The following is a 14,544-nucleotide window of genomic DNA, read 5'->3' on the forward strand; positions in this document are numbered from 1 at the left end:
CCAAGATATAGCAGTCATGGGTACATCGAGCTATCTAACAAATTATATTTAATCTATATTGACTACTAAAGTTTTAACTTAACTGACGACTAAGTTTAGTACAATACCCACAGATAGGGAGAGTATAGAGTGCCGTGCCAAAAATGCTTTTTACTGCAGGATAAAACGGAGCGCAGCCAAAAAGTATGCAACGCTCCCGTCCGGCGCCCAAAAGTATGCTGCGCAAATATGCCAGCTCCGGTCGCAGTTTACCAGTGGGCTGAGAAGGGGTTACGGAAGGGGTTACCAGCCAGAAGGGCTCGCCACCATGGCGATAGGGGGGCTCCAGAGGGGAGGTGACCCGCTACACTGGGGCTGGCCATAATTTATGTTTATGTGGTGCGTTCATTAGACTAGCGGCGGCGACGACGCCGACAACGGTTGACTTCTCGCCTGGCAGCTAATTTATAAGGTCGGCACATGGCTCAAGGACATAGGTGGGGCTAAGGGGGGCAATAATTACAGTTATCGCACTTGGCCAGCGGCTGAGTTTGCATTTGACACTCGCAATCACAGTCGTACATTGATTTCACCTGGATTTGCCAATGAAATCTGAATGATTAACTGGTTGAGTGTGTTCAAGCTGCTTGGCAATATCAAAAATAGTCATCTCATAAGCCGATAGAATACCTGATTGAACGTAACCAGTTTGGTTTTGAAGTCTTGCCTTTAGAGACCTTTACCCTTTAGCTAAAACGATTCTATGCTGACAAGAATTATTTTATATTTTATTTTTCGTTCAGCCTGGCCAAATTGCTTTTCCATTTTTATTACAAATTTGCATTGCATAAATATCAAGTTGAGCTTAGACCTTCTCATCCTTTTGAAATTTAATTTCGCAATAGATTATTTGCCTTTGAACTTAAAAATATTTCCCTCCGTTGGCATCCATTTCGGTTTCAATAAAAATTCATTGACATCTCCGGCAATCAGATCTCGGAATTGCATTTTATAAGAGACGATGACGATGTGAGGCCTTTTTGGACTCTGGGCCAAGTGCTTAACCAATCAATAACCGAGTTAAGAGGGGAAGTGAGTGACTGAGCTGGGAGCCAGGTATCTCGATTGCAGCTCAAATATTTACGTTTCCATTTAGAGTGGGCGGGGTATACAGGGGGGGCCGGTGTGGATTGGATGGGGTCATTTTCAGCTTCATTTGTTGTGCAAATAGGCGAAATGCATTGCCATCGAGCACCTCACTCAGTATTAATTTGAAGTCATATTTTGTATCTTTAGAGCGATTTCCTTTGGCCATTTGATTGCTTTCAGGCCACGTTTTTTTAGGTTCTTAATTAATTGAAAATATCTTTGGGGAGCTGCAATTGCAGCATTCGGAGTGGCAGGATGGCAAACAAATTGACAGCCAGTTGCAGTCTGCATTCATACGGGAAGTGTCGAGTGGCCCTTTAGTTTTCCGCTTATCATGGCACTCCCTTATCCAGCTTTCATTCACTTACCACCCACCCACATATCATACCATCCTGCCATCCCCATGGGAATCCCAATCCCGGCAGCTCTTTCACTCATGTTTAATCCTCTTTAAGCGGCAACAGAACGATTACATTTTTGATTTTTTTTTTGTTTGTTTTCTATTTTTCCCTGCTTTTGTTGCATCCTTTTGGCCGTTCGCTTTTGCTTTTATTTACCCATTTCCGCTGCGACTAATCTGCAATTATGTTTTACATAAAAATCCTATCGCATCGCATGCAACAACGGAGTGCGAATGAAAAGTTTTCAACAACTTTGTCGAGGCTTGATTGTTTTACCCGCTGCGATAGTCGGGAAATACAAATATTAAACAACAGCATCAGCAGAGACAACGTGGCGTATTAACGACGGCTGCTTTGCTTGGGACCACGCTGCGTATGCGTATTAAATTCTCCATTTACATCAAATCACAGCGGAAAGAAAACACAAAGAACCAGAGATAATTGTATTCTCAATAGGTACTGAAATATAAAACTATTAACAAATGAGTGTTACAAGCAGACGATTTTTCATTAAAATAATCACACAGATGGAACGGTTTTTTTAAATGAAAAGATACGTTGAATTATTAAATAAAGCAAAAAATACATATCGCCAATAAAATAATAAACTCACATTATTTTTATACAAACCATTTAATCAGGTTTTAATACAAAAAGCGCATTGCACAAAAATCAAAAAAAACAAGAAAGGATGTTAGCTTCGGCAAGCCGAAGCTTATATACCCTTGCAGCTATAATTATTAAATTTAAAAACACAAAAAATGATATTCCCAATAGTATAAGATAATATGTCAAAAAACACCGAAGCTATAATTTGTTTCATATTATTTTCCTACCAATTTTGCGATCGTTCCTATGGCAGCTATATGACATAGTCGTCCGATTTTGATAAAATTTAATTCGAAATTCAGAACTAATTAAAAAATGTTATTTCCAAGCGTTGGAGGTTATATGTTGAAAAACACCGAAGCTATAATTTTTTTCATATTATTTTTCCACAAATTTTCCGATCGTTCCTATGGCAGCTATATGATATAGTCGTCCGATTTCGATAAAATTTAATTCAAAATTCAAAATTATTTAAAAATTGTTATTTCCAAGCTTAGGAGTTTATATGCTAAAAAACACCAAAGATATAATTTTTTTTCATTTTTTTGTCCGATTATTCCTATGGGAGCTATAAGATATAGTTGTCCGATCCGGCTGGTTCCGACTTATATACTACCTGCAAAAGATATAAGACTTTTGGGAAAGTTTCAGCCCGATAGCTTTAAAACTGAGAGACTAGTTTGCGTAGAAACGGACGGACAGACGGACAGACGGACAGACGGACAGACGGACATGGCTAGATCGACTCGTCTAGTCATGCTGATAAAGAATATATATACTTTATGGGGTCGGAAACGTCTCCTTCACTGCGTTGCAAACTTCTGACTGAAATCAATATACCCTCTGCAAGGGTATAAAACAGGGGAAGATTTATTGAAATATTCCCAAGTAAAACTCTTTACTTAAAAAAAAACACAAAATACCTGTAAATACATAGAAAACATATTTCATATGCGTTTTTGTATTTATTAATTAATTATAAAACTTAATGCATCAGAGTCCCATTATCCAGCAGCTCAGCCACACAATTAATAAAATCACTTTAATTAAAATGAGTGAATCAAAATTCAAACAAACGTATTACCTGATTATTACGCCCTATTGGGCTGAGCTAAAATCACAATAATTCTATGGCTATGAAACTATAAACAGGGCTGAGATCAAACTCAAGTTGAGCTCCGCTACTGCCGTTTTGACCATACTGCTAGGCTACTGGGAATATTTAATGGCCATAGTCAAGCTCAAGAGCTCCGAATGAAAATCGGAAGCCATCTTCTTCGAATTCTAAGCATTTAGAAGCATTTACGTTTTGTTGCTCCCACATCATATTCACTTTGAGTTATTTTCGTTTCCATTTCGATTGCAAGTCACTTGGAGAGATTAAATGGCCAACTTGCCCCCAGAATCTCCATGGCCAACCCTTTCCCCTCCCTTCCTTTTCGGCCAGGACATCCTGATGGCCATAAATGCGCTTGTGGTTGATAGGTGGTGCAGGTGGGTGGATGGATGGATGTGGATGTGGATGTGAATGAGGGGGTTGGGTGTTTGGATGGTTGGCCAGCCCTGTCAGCTGTTGGCCAGCTGGCTCCGGCTACGAATGCATTTCGTACATGATAATCATGTTGGCTGCTCCAAGTTGCAACTTGCAACTGCAGCATGCATTGCATTTGCAATTCCTGCCATACAGCCGTACAACCATGGCCATTGGCCGATGGTCGATGGGCCTGCCCGTCTAGCAAAGGCCTGCTGTGGCTTGTCGTGGTGTGGTTTATGGCAACATCTTGTCCAATTTATTACCACTTTCATTTGGTAGCATAATAGGCAATGCACTTGCACGCACACACAAATGCACACTGGAAGAAATCAAAGAATTTCAAATAAGAAGTAGATACTACGATGAAACTTGTCAATAACTAGCTTTTAAGGTGTCACAAAATATGTACACCCCCTTTCAAAATGTTTTATCCTGACTAACTAGTCAGCAAGTGGGTATTATTCATTAAATCCTTGAAAAAAAGTTATTTCCCAGTATAAGTAGAAGTTATACTAATCATTCAACCATTTGTGAGGTTCTCCAATAGCTTCTTAAAATGAAATGTGTTAAATTTTATTGACCCCTTTCTGCTGAACTTTTACATTAAGCTTTTTTAAAAATATTAAACTTTCTAACTTTAATATAGTAACCAAATAAAAATTCTTTATAAAACGCGTTCAGTTTTAAAAGCCAACGTTATTTGCAACATAATTCGTTTCCTTTGCTTTCTTCAATGTAAAATATTAATCAAATTTTTCGGTTCATAGTTTACTCACAAATTTTTTCCCGTGCACCGAACGCACTTGTGGCAAATGCTGCCAGCCTGGCTGCATACACATAACACATATCTATAACACGTAGCACTCAAAAATACTCAAACATTGAAATTGGAGCTCTAGTTTTTGGTTCTCGTCTCGTTTCTGCTTCATCAGTTACATGCTTTGAATAATTCAAGCGTATTTAGGCCTTGCCATGGAAAATGTTTTCCGCATCGAACAGGCGGATTCAGTCTGTCCCGAAAGTTATTAAATTATTTTAAAATCAACACAAAGGCAGATATTTTCTTCTTTATTTTTTGTGTGAAAGCTTACCACTTTAAAGGAATTGTTGAGAACTGCAATTATAGCATATTAAGCCAGCTGGATTAGCATAATTCAGCGGCTCTGAGTTCAGCAGCCTCTTTGCTGCTCTTTGGCCAACACTGCGTATACGCTACTCTGCCACATTACGTATACGCAATGCTTGACGCCAGCCATTTGTGCTGCATATCCCCAGGCGCCGCTGAGGCTGTGGTGCCTGTTAAAAAACAAACTCAAGTGTTGAATGGCAACCAAAAAGCGACACCCTCCCCCCCCGCACACTCCGCTGCCCCCTTTGTGTCTTTTGTGGCCTTTCGCTGTTTGTCAACAGCAGCAAACACTGCGAGTACTGCCAACACTTGAGGGGGCGTGTCAGGCGTGTAGGCGCTTTTTAATTGCACTGAAAACAAAACGCTAAACACTTGTTGGCCGCCCGGATGGCTGGCTGCCTTCCAGCTAGTTGTCGCGTGGCAAATGCCGGGGTGTCATCCAGAACTCTCCAAACAGAAAGAAGCCCTGCCGCCGCCTGCAGCAGCAATTTGTGTTGCAGTTGCTGATGTTGCTGCTGATGTTGCTGTTGCCAATGTTGCTGCCGCTTTGATTGTGCACCATAACTGCGAGGCAGCATCGCCATTGTGTGTCGCCTTTTTCCCTGGCATCGCTGAAGTTTCGCTTTGATCGCATTGTAAAATTTTGCGACAGTTTTAGATTGTAATGGGCTCCATGGGAGAAATGAGAATAAGAACGACTCTCAATTGAATCGGAGACTGCGAGTCAAACTTGGTAATAACAGCACAGTAAACAAATTGATAAGGAGTTGAATGGAATCAGAAAATATGCAACTGCTGAAGTACCAATCAACTTTCATAAATAAAATCCTTATGGTAAAGTTCGGGACAACCAAATATTTCCAAAGGCCTCTAAAGGCAGTTATTTTTAAGCCAAGAAACTTTGGCCGATTTGAGACTTTTTATAAAATATTTCGCAATTAAATTTAAGTTTAAAAAACCATCATTAAATCAAAGATCTGGATAATATTAAGGAAGTCCTTAAAAGAAAACCTTCGAAGCTAACAAAGATTTATGAATTTATGATTTATTAATAATATGGAACAGTTTGGTTTACTTTTAAAAATTAACTTCACTTGTAAAAAACACATTTAAAATTATAAAAAAAAAACGCAAAGGCTATCAAATCTATGATTTTAAAAAATATTTTCAGAAGCTATCTTTGCATCTACTGTTGAAAATCAATTATTTTTAATAAATACTTAGGTATCTGTTATTGACCCGTATTTAATGTTTAATATATTAATTAATAACATTTGCAAGTACAAAATCAGATTCCATTATATTTTTTAGCACGCTAAATCACAATGAAAAATATATTTTCAAAGTCAAACAATTAAACGATTTTACATAAATTCCATTACCAACATTGAAAGCAATCTTTTATTTGCCATTTGTAATAGTGTTTATGCCACTCGGAGGCGTTTGATTGACCAGCTCAAATGATTGCCACATTTAATTACCCCGTTCGATCAGATAATGTAGTTAATTTTCAATTTTACTTTTTCGAACAAGCAATTTCCCACGCAGTTCGATTTATTGTGCGCTTCATTGGGACAACATGTTTAATTAACGAGCACAACGAAGGCGACTTTGTCACTGGCGCTCGGTGAAATTTCTGACTCTCTGGTGACATTTGAAAAGTTTAAAATAATATAATTTTCGACGCTATATGGCAAACTAACAAGTTCGACCCGGCAGCCCAGGGATGGGATGGTATGGGAGATGGTATGGTATGGTATGGGGGATGGGATGGGTTGTATATGCTCGCAGATGGGGGGGAGTGTTTTTCGGGAGTTTGTCTTAGCTAACTTTTCAACCCGGAAAGGAGAAACTTTCCCGGCTGCACTGTTGCACACACCCACACGAAGATCTATTGTAAAATATGTAAGAAAGTTTCCTTAGCTGCGTTTTTGGAAAAGCCAGCAGCGCAGCGCAGCATCGACGTTGTCTTTGGGGAAATTAAACATTTTCTATTTGAAAACTTTGCCGTGTGTGTGTGGGGGCGGGGTGCTTGGATTTTCCTAAGGTTCAAGAGCAACAGTTGCCTTTTGAACTGTTTCGGGTCGGTCACACTTTGGCATTTCGTTAGTTCCGGTTCCCCTTTTGTTCCACCAACAATTGCGGAAGTCATAATTTTTGCGCTGGCCAAGTTTTTCGGGTTTTTTGACAAATTTAGCAGCAAATTGCAGGCGAAACTTTAGTGCTGACTGGTGGAATGGTGTAATAGTGTAATAGTGTAATGGAATGGGCTTGGGTTTTGGGATCTAAATGTCAAGCGGCTTGCTGTCATAGGTGTTGCATATTTAATGCGCCGACGCCGATGGCAACAGCAGAAACAAGGGAGCATCTGAGGCCCCAGCACAGCGATTGCGATTCAGACAAGTGCACCCAGAGTGCATGCAAATATTTTTGCCAACGATTGTTTTGCCGGTTCCCTCGATTCCGAATGGCCAGCTCTGACTGTGGATTTTTCACAACATCCGGAAAAATCGGGTCAGGGAAAGGGGTGCAAGGACATTCGCCCACTACACGCCCCTCGTTGTTGTCAACGGTTTGAGTAATTGTCGATGGTGTGAAAATTGGCAACGATGCCATCCAGCTGAAAAAGGATTTACTGGGTTATGTATGAGCCAAAGGCTGATTGAGATGAAGGAGCAGCTGGATCGAGCTGCAAATGACCATCAATGGATGTCTATGGCATCAGCGATGCTGCCAAAACTAAAATAATCATTGATCCAACGAAAATCAAAATCAGAAAATGTTTATTTATTTATTTATTTATTCTCAGGCTAAAAGGCAATTGAGAAATTACCTATAGCCTATACTTTTCATTTACTGTGTTTATGCTATGCCTATTTCATGAAATCAATTCATGAAATGGGCAAATTCGTGTGTGCATAAACACCTTTTCATGAATTCGATAACACACGAAAGTTGACTATGAATTCAGTCCCAATTTACGAAATGCTGAGGCACAACCTACTTCACAGCCTACTTCTCTATAGAGCTCTATATAAAATTCAAAAGATTTGACAGCTTTACTAATATCATTTCATGAATTTGTCTGTGTTGTATAAACAGGGGCTATTTTAATTTCATGTATTGGAGAATGCATGAAATTCATAGCATAAACATAGTATAAGTAGCTATAGCTACTGTGGCCTTAAGCTACGTTTGTTATATACAATTTACATTTTTACATATAGACTATGTCTAGGTTTTAAATTACATGGTATAACTTTATTGCCTTTAAGAAATTCATGGAAGCTATGATATTGGGGGTGTTGGGGGTAAGGAGTTCTGACGGGTTTGAAGGTAGGAATTTGTTTCTTTCTGATAGAAAGAGAGGACATTCTAGGAGATGTGCTTGATGGTGATCGATGTGTTGCAGCGCTCACATTGCGGTGCTGCTTGTTTGTTTATTATGTGTTCGTGCGTGAGCTTGGAGTGACCCAGCCTTAGTCTTGAAAACTTAATCAAGTCTTGGCGATTAATATCGTTTGCTTTAATGTTGTAATTTTTTAAAGATAGTTTGTTGGGGTTTATAAGTTTATAGTGGTCTGAAGTATTTTCCCATAGAGATGCGAATTGTTTTTTGAATTTCTGTTTGATAAATAATTGTGTGTCCTTGTAGTTGTAATTGTTTTCGTAGAGGTGTGGAAATAAGTGAGCTTCCTTGGCAGCTGCGTCAGCTGTGTCGTTTCCAGTTATGTTTGTGTGTCCTGGGATCCACAATAATTTTATGTACGACTGATGGCTGTTGAGAATATCTCTGATTCGAGCGGTGTAGAAGGATTGGTTGCTTATGTTGGCTATTGATTGCAGTGACGATAGTGAGTCCGAGCAAATCACGAATCTCTTCTTTTGTGATACAGCGTAATCACACGCTGCATAAATAGCTGCCACTTCTGCGGTGAAGATAGAGCTATGTGCTGGTAGGAGTGCTGTTTTAATGATGCGTGTGTCCGTAGTGATGCTATAAGATACTCCGTGCCCAGATTTGGATCCATCTGTGTATATGAATGCGTAGTTATTGTAGAGTTCTTTAAGGGAGAGGAATTTTGTTTGGAAAACAGTTGTAGGAGTGTTCGATTTAGTTGTGTAATGTAGTGTTAAGTCTATTTTATCTTCTGAGAAGGACCATGGTGGATGTTTCTGTTTCCTTAATTTAACTGAAGTGCAGTTTATTCCATTTTCGAGAACGAATTCTGACGCTTTATGTAGGATTGAAGGTATTCTGGGTGTTCTTTTGGCGTTCTTTATCTTTTGGAGGACGGTTTGAAGTGGCGTATTTTTGGCGAATGAGAAAACCTTACAAATCCGCGCAGTGGTCAGCTCAATTCTAATCTCGATAGGTGTAATATCGGATTCAATCAGAAGGTTATTGATTGGAGTTGTGCGTGGTGCTCCAAAAGCAAGTCTTAAAGCTGCATGGTAGATAGTTTTGAGTTTTCTTAGACAAGAGAGAGGGCAATTCCCATAAAATGGGAGACAGTAGTCAATCTTGGACATAACAAGAGCGTTTATTGTATTTATTAAAGATCTGGTGTCGCAGTTGTATCTACGATTGCCTAACCATTTAATTATGTTGAGTCTTTTTGATAGTTCTACTGCCAGAGTGTCTATGTGATCTTTCCACCTGTATCTACTTGATATGGTAAGGCCAAGGATTTTAAGGGAATTAGCTTGGTTAAGAGGGTATGCTTGTGATGTGATTGTAAAATTACACCTATGTTTCCGGCAGATATGCAGATGTTTGCATTTTTGCACAGAGAGTTTCGCTCCTGAGTAGTCACACCAGCTTAATATGTCTGTGAATAGGCTGTTTATAGACATTGTGTTTACATTTTTATTAATTTTCTTCAGTATAGTGAAGTCGTCTGCATAGGAAAAGAATTTGAATCCCTTATGGATTTCAATGGTGCGGCATAGTTTGTTGTACGATATTAAAAAGAGAATTACGGACAGTGGTGAACCTTGAGGGATCCCATTGTACAGTGGTCTGTCTTCAGAAAAAGTGTTGCTCACTTTGACTTTTATCTTGCGATTGGTTAGGAAGTTTTTTACGTAATTCAACAATTTTGGTCCGATTCTCCATCTCTGTAACTCGTCTATTATTGCGTGAATTCCTATTTTGTCGTAAGCTTTTTCGAAGTCGAGACTAATAATTGAAATGTGGCTTCTGGTTGATAGGGCTGCGGTAGTCTGGTAGTCTAACAGAGTTAGGCATTCAGATACGGACATGCCCTTTCGAAAACCGAGCTGTCGACTATCGAGGAGTTTGCAGTTTAATGCAAGCCACCAGAGTCGGTTTGCTATGATTTTGTCTAGCACCTTCGAAAGACAAGGGTTGAGCGATATGGGACGATACGAGGTTACAGATGTTTTGGGAGTATTGGGTTTATGGATCGGTATTATAATACTGTTTTTAAATTGCTGAGGGATGTGGCTGTCTAGGATTTTGTTGTATAAATTTATTAACCGGCTTGTTAATGGCTGACTGAAGTTTTTAATCATTGGGTATGAAATGCGATCAAGACCGGGTGTCTTTCCATTGAGGCTGTTTAGAGCTGCTTTGAACTCAATCAATGTGATTTTAGATTCTACTGAGATTGCTTCCGGTGATGGATTGTGGGATAAATTCATTGAGTAGACTCTGTTCTTATTAGTTTGGAATAAATCGGTAAATTTAGAGTCCGAAGACGATTCTGACCAGTGAGTGACGAGGACTTGGGCTATGGATTCTGAATTTATAATGTTTATAGATGGATCTGAGGGGGATGTTAAGCAATGTATATCATTTCTGGTTTTTCTTCCGCAGAATGTATTGATGTTTGCCCAGATTTTTGAGGGAGTTGAATTCGGGTTTATTTCTGCAGTAAACTTTTGCAGAGAGCTGCGTTTTGCTTGTTTCAGTTCTCTTCTAAACAAAGCCTTGTTTTTCTTGAACTGTATGATGTTTTCGAGAGATATACTTCTTCTTAGCAAGTACCACGATTGGTTTTTATTGGTTCTAAGTTGTTCGAGGTATGTGTTCCACCAAGGGACGGTTTTCTTTTTATTAAATGCTGGGTTTGATTGCGGGATTGCTGTACTTGCGCTTTGATGGGTTATTTTATAATGTTGGCGGCTTCTTGATTTATTTGGCTGCTTGGTGGCCTTTTGTTGTGGAAAATATCTGTGAGTGATGTGAAGAGGGGCCAGTTTGCGGATTCAAGTTTGTATCTGGGGATCTTGTAGCTTTTACTGGAATTTTCATTAACAAAAAGATTAATATGGATGGGAAAATGATCACTACCGAAGAGTTCATGATCGGTTTTCCATTTGGTCTGAGTGGCGAGGTTCGGGGTAATTATTGTTAGGTCCACATGTGTCATTGTATGGTGGGTTGAGAAATGGGTTGGGGAGCCATCGTTTAGGGTAATTAGGTTAGATTGTGAAATGTATTTAAAAATCGTACATCCCTTTCTATTATTGTTAGGCGATCCCCAGCTTTGGTGCCAGCTGTTGAAGTCACCTGCTATGATGGTATTTTCATTGGGATTACCATACATATTTTCCAAATTTCGTAGTTCAAAATTCTTGTTTGGGGCAATGTAAGTGGATATGAGTCGAAGCTTTTGCTTGGAGTGAATAATAACTCCTACGGATTCGAAATCGTTGTTAAGATTAACTTGTTCGTTTTGAATTGAGTTGTGGATTAGAATTCCTACTCCACCGTGGGAGTTGTTTGATGTGTTTTTATGTATGAATGTGAAGTTGAGAGGGATGGGAATGTTATTAAGGGAATGTAAATGGGTTTCTTGCAGGCAGATGGCTTTTGGGTTATAACAATTAAGTAATAATTGTAGTTGGTCGTAATTGTTTATGTAACCGTTACAGTTCCATTGCAGGATTAATACCATTGTGATTATTTAAATAGTTTTTTTTTTTTTAATATCTACTCAAAGTTCTTCCTCAGAGCTGTTGCGATTGGCTAGTCTACTTAATTCGTTGGCTAATTTGGTAGTATTTATAGGCTTTGATTTGTCTGATTTATCTTTGGCTTTGAGAGAAGGTTTTGATGTTAGGTTTGTCTTACTATTATTTTGGCTTCTAAGCTTACGGTCGGATTCAGTCATCTTCTTCTTTGGGAGGGTCGTAGTGGAATCTGATGAAATCTCAGTCTCCATTTCTTCAATGACGGTGCGTTTGGACGAAGTGGTGGGTTGGTGATCCATGATGTCGGTGTATGACCTTAACTGACGGTTGGTGCTTGTGCTGGTAGGTGCTTGGGTGCTTGCAGTCTTTTGGGCTTCGCTTACAGTGGTCGTAGGTTGATTGGTGGACGTTATCTTGGAGTACGGAGTAGTTTGATGGATGTGGCGCATATTATATATTCTTGTGGCGGTTTTGTGGTCAACTTTTTGTAGGGTTTTTATTGTTGTTATTTCTTTTTGTTTTATAAAGGCGGGGCATGTTTTATCTAGTGGGCTGTGATTGAATTGGTTGTTTATATCATACTTGCAGTTTATGCAAAACTTAGGTTTGTCGCATTCGGTGTCCTCTGTGGTGTGTGCTTCTGCGGAACAGTTGGAGCAGGTTTTGGGGCTTCTGCAGAATTTGGTCGGGTGTCCAAACTTCAGGCAGTTACGGCATTTCAGTGGGCGTGGAATATGTGGTCGAACTCTAACTCTCTCGTATCCTATCATCAAGGTTTCGGGTAGAGTTGTTGATCCAAAAGTGACGGTTATGAGTCCTGATTCTTGTAGGATATTGTTCTTCATGATACGTATTTTTTCAATGTTGGTTACCTTTTGCGACTTAAGCTCGTTCAGTATATCCAATTCATCTATGTTGCGAAGTTCATTAGAGTAGATGACTCCTTTTGAGAAATTTAGAGTTTCATGCTCGGTTACGGAAACAGTGAAGTTGTGGAATTGCGTTAGCCTTAGTAATCTATATGCCTGGTTTGCGCCTTTGGTTTTAATTAATAAGGTTCCGTTTCTATTCTTGTTACAAGACTCCACTTCGCCACCGCAGGTGAAGTCAATGACCTTTTTAATCACGAATGGTGATACTTTTTCAAATGTCTCATTGTCCGTTCTGGTGATCGTGAGAAATTTCGGTTCGAATAGTGCTGTTCTTGTAGACAGAGGGGGGAAGTCTAAGTCCGGTGGTCGATGCATTGTTGTTGTGCCTGGGCTGCCGCCCGCTGCACAAGGCGCTTGTGCGCGTTTGTAACGGTTGCGATGTGATTTTTGTTATTGGGTTTTTTTCGAAATTTTCTTTGAGCACTTGTTTGTGTTTACAAAAATTGTTAGAATTTTGTATTTGTAACTGCTGGTACTCGCGGAGTTCTGCTGATAGCACGTCTTTACTCGATGAGGTTTGGACTGGTACTGCAGAAAATGTTATAAAATTGTAATCTGAGTGGAATTAAATTACATTGCAAAGTTGCACTTCAAATACAAATACTTAAAAGTGCAGGATAAATTTTGAGGGCCATTTAAAACTCAAACATTTATTAAAATTGGAATCAGATTTTTAAGTTGCACTTCAAATGCAAACATTTAAGAGTATAAAATTGTGTTTCAGGTCGATTTCAACATTCTTTGTAATAAATAGTGCTAAAACTCAGTAACAGTTTTTAAGAGTTTTATATTTTTCAGACATCCAACCCTCTGGTAAAATCTTTTATTCATTTATAAATTCGCTACAAGGCAAGACATCAATACCCTTGAAACAAATCCGTTAATGAAAGGCAAGCCTCATGTAACGAAAAAGTATTTCCTGATTTTACACAAATAAAATCAATTAAATAGGGCTTAAAAAAAACAAGCCCAAACGATATTTGATTACAAAAAACACCCAGCAGATGATTTTTTACCACAGACTGGAAAAAACTTAGATCCCGAGGCAAATTGAAAACACGATTTCGTCCGCTGAAGCAGGCAAAAAATCCCCACAAAAAGGTGATAAAAAACCCGACAACCAAAAATGATTTTCACATTGATGAAAATTAAATGCGAGGCGGGGCAAACCAATGCGATGTGTTGCATCTGTCGGGGCATTATCAAATAATTCAGTTGTAATCTATTTTAATCCGTCCGCGTGGCCCGCGAAACCGCCCCACTTGACATGGCGAATCATCAGAATGTTTGTTAGCTTGGCCTCTGATATCGCCTCCCACTTACCACCCACTTCCCACCCACTTACCACCCACTTCCCACCCACTTACCACCTACAACCCACCCACCCAGCTGCCTTATAAAAGTATTTATTTCGACATTTTGCTAAACATTGCCCAGATTTAAATTTCCATTCATGTAAAATTGCATAAATACATGCAAATATCGTTTGATGGAAATGTCCAGCTATATTTCAGTCACCCATTTTTTTATTCGCATAGCCAGGGAATTATTCAAATAATTTAAGCGGCTTAGTGTAATGGCTGGTGAGGTTTTGTCTCGATCCAGAGAATGGGAGTAAAGCTGCTCTAAGCGTAAAGAACCATTGCGGTTGCTTAAATTATACAGTATAATTTGCGAATATAGATTACCAATTGCATGAAAGGGCAATTGAATAAATAATTGTTTGGGTTTTATGTTCAATCGATTGGTCAAGGGTTATTTATCATTACAAAAGTCAATATGGATTATATGGAACGCAGCATTTTTCTGACTACACGATCTTGTCTATCCACCCGAATAACACTGAAATTACACTAATAAAATCTCTTA

This window comes from Drosophila subpulchrella, unplaced genomic scaffold, assembly GCF_014743375.2.
Source record: "Drosophila subpulchrella strain 33 F10 #4 breed RU33 unplaced genomic scaffold, RU_Dsub_v1.1 Primary Assembly Seq409, whole genome shotgun sequence".
Classification (NCBI taxonomy): domain Eukaryota; kingdom Metazoa; phylum Arthropoda; class Insecta; order Diptera; family Drosophilidae; genus Drosophila; species Drosophila subpulchrella.